Source organism: Phoca vitulina, unplaced genomic scaffold (assembly GCF_004348235.1).
Source record: "Phoca vitulina isolate PV1807 unplaced genomic scaffold, GSC_HSeal_1.0 scaffold1825, whole genome shotgun sequence".
Taxonomy (NCBI): Eukaryota; Metazoa; Chordata; class Mammalia; order Carnivora; family Phocidae; genus Phoca; species Phoca vitulina.
Window position 1 is genome coordinate 2,420 of NW_022591512.1, and position 3,036 is coordinate 5,455.

The 3,036-nt window shown below is 52.8% G+C and overlaps 1 long non-coding RNA gene across 1 annotated transcript; it reads right to left on the bottom strand.

Annotated features, from left to right (window-relative positions):
- Positions 1-216: 216 nt before the first annotated feature.
- On the bottom strand, positions 217-2,532 carry LOC116629625. The gene is made up of 3 exons (XR_004298797.1): positions 2,099-2,532; positions 1,203-1,527; positions 217-872 (listed from the first exon to the last, which is right to left on the bottom strand). It is a non-coding gene; the product is annotated as an uncharacterized LOC116629625 (long non-coding RNA).
- Between the last annotated feature and the right edge of the window lie 504 nt (positions 2,533-3,036).

The window sequence follows — 3,036 nt, forward strand, 5'->3', positions numbered from 1 at the left end:
CACTTCTCCAGTCTTTTTTTTTTTTTTTTAAGATTTTATTTATTTCAACTGAGAGAGACAGCGAGAGAGGGAACACAAGCAGGGGGAGTAGGAGAGGGAGAAGCAGGCTTCCCGCTGAGCAGGGAGCCCGATGTGGGGCTCGATCCCAGGACCCTGGGATCATGACCTGAGCCGAAGGCAGACGCCTAACGACTGAGCCACCCAGGTGCCCTGCCACTTCTCCAGTCTTGTCCACTTTGCTCTTCACACACGTCATCACTCAGCACTTCTAAAGCCCAGCCTCACATTTCTCCATCTACCTTTATTTTTCCCAAAGCTTCACGACAAAACCTTTGCTCCTTCTTTGCCGCTGTTTTATCTTCTGTTTCTCAGGGACTCATTTTATACTTTTAAAATCTCAGGGTTCCAGAAAGGTCTACAGAAGTGAAATTACATACATTCAACATGGACATGTTGGCAAAACTGGTGGGGTAGGAGTTACTGAATGATACCACAGGTTTTATGTACACATATATGTTATTTATCATGTCAAGTTGTACATATAATAAGTGATGGAATGCAATTTCTTTGATAAGTTGCTTTGTAGAATTTTTTCTTGTAAGTCTGATTATTTTTTCCAAATTTGGTGTAAGATGAGGGCAGAAACTGAATAATTTAGTTCCTCTCAATACTGATCCAAGCCTTGAATAGACTTCCAATAAATGCTCAATAATGAGGGGCTTCCCAAGCCCCAGGAAGCATCTCCTCCCTGCCTCCCTCCACCCCTCTTGGCACAATACCCTGTGCGCCTCACCTCTTTCCTGCAGGAGCTCAGCATCAGGGGTCCCAGGCAGCTGGCGTGGTGGGCCTGGACTCTCATGTGACACCACTACCTATTACGAGGCACAGAAAAACTCAGGGAGGTTATAGACAGGAGGAAAACAAGCTCTAACCAACTATAAACTATAAAGCTTTGTCCGTGGAAATCGACTCCCAGACATACCAAGAGGGGAAAGAAATTCAGGGACTCAGTCCCTGATACACCTTATGAGAAACAGAAAAGTCTCCCTCTCTGTCACTGGAAAGTTCTCATGGTCACGAAGCCATCCAGGAAAAATAATATTTTGAAGCAGGAAACTTCCACCATGGCCCCCACTGCTTTCCTTTTCTGTACTCGCTTCTTCCTCCTCCTTGGGACACGTTGCAGACCCTCCTTTCCTTACCTGCCACATCTTTTTACCCAGCTTTCTTTAGTCTTCCACCGCAGTCCAGATTCTTCCCTGCTGCTTGGGTCAAACTCCCAGAGTCAGTTCTGGCTTTGCCCAGACAACAAGTTTGGAAGTGGCCCGGGGGGTGCCAGCCAAAGGGCCCCTGATGACTCACAGGGCAGCTGCTGTTTGGCCTGATGTGTCACACAATGCCCTGGATTTGGGGTTCATCAGCACTATTGAGCTAGCTGTGGTCTCACACCTTGTTTTCCTGAATATTCCATGAAAAGGGGAGAGAGGACCGTGAACACAGCAAAAAGAAGCAATCACTGGGGATTATCTGTGGGAAGAGAGGGAGCACAGGAAGACAAACTGAGAATGTTATGTATCTGGAACATGACCTCCACAGCTACCATCCTGGTCCAGGCCGCCATCGCGCGCCTTGCTCCCCATTCTTACTAACTGGTCTCCCTGCGTCTATCCTTCCCTTCCACCTCTTATCAATACAACGGTCAGAGTGGTGTGCTTGAAACCTAAACTGGGTTATTTCATCTCTGCTTAAAGCCTCCCCGGCTCCAGCTTACTCGGAACAGTGCGTACACATGTGCCCGTTCCTTCTGACCACCTCTCTCACGTACTCAGAATAAAAGCCGGTCTTACGGCGGCATGAAGTCTACAGACGTGCCGAGTACCGCTCCCACTGTGCTCCTCCTCGTCCGACCGTGCTCACTCACGCAGACCTTTCTCTTCCACCTTAGGGCTTTTGCACCGGCCGTCCCTCCACCTCCAGCAATTCTCAGGGCACACGAGCTCGCTTCCAAGTGTGTGCTTGTCTGTCATCTTCCCAAGATCTGCTCTAGGCGCCCTTCTAACGCTGCCACCTGCTCGCTCCTTCCGATCCCGATGCCTACCTGGCTTCACCTTTCCTGTTTTCTCCAGCAGCACCGCCCACTTCCCAGCCCGGTAAGTCACCGGCTCTGCGTCGTTACGTAGGGTCGGTCTCTCCCTCACTGAACAGGGCGGGCTCCCGAGGGCAGGGATTTCTGGCCACAGGTTCGCAGCTAGACTTGCAACGCCTAACACAGCGCCTGCCCCCGCGGCTCAGGAATGACTGCGTGCACGGACGCTGGGAGGACAATAAATGCGGGGAAGGAACAGGGAGCCAGAACCCTGCGGGAGAGCCCCGTCTGGCGGCGAAGCCCGCCCCTCCCGCCGCGACCCGGGGGTACCGGCCGTAGCCCGGGAGCCCGCGGCCGCGCTCCCACCGCGCGCGGGCTGGAGGCGCGGCCCTTCCCGCCCGACTCGCCCCAGGAGACCAGACACCGGGAAATCCGTGCCAGCTCCACTTCCTAGTCCTCCCCACCCACTTCCGGTGACTTTCTAGGAAACGCGGCCACTCGCTGGTCGGGACTTCCCCGGAAATTCCCCCGGGCCTCTCGCGCGGGCGTCCCGGGAGTTCGCGCGAGTTCCCGAGGCGCGCGGGGCGCGGGGGTCGCAGCGTGAGCGCGTCAGCACGGCGACCGGCTGCGGTCCGGCTGGGGCTCCTCCCGGGGCGCGCGGGACTTCTGTGCCAGAGCTAGATGAAAAAGTCACTTTTAAATATCAGCCAAAAACACGAGGTAAATGACGGGCTGCTCTTTTGTCAAACATTGAAACAGTCGTTATGAAAAAATGAAGCCTACACAAAAGTTGAGAGAAGACTAAGGAGCCCGCATGCACTCACCGCTGCCGCACTTGCTTCGTCTGACCCGCAACCCCGTTTTTCTTGCTGAAATGTTTGAAAGCAAAACCCAAATATGTTATTTAAATACTATGTTTTTGAGAATGCCTTTCTTTCTTTTCTTTTTTC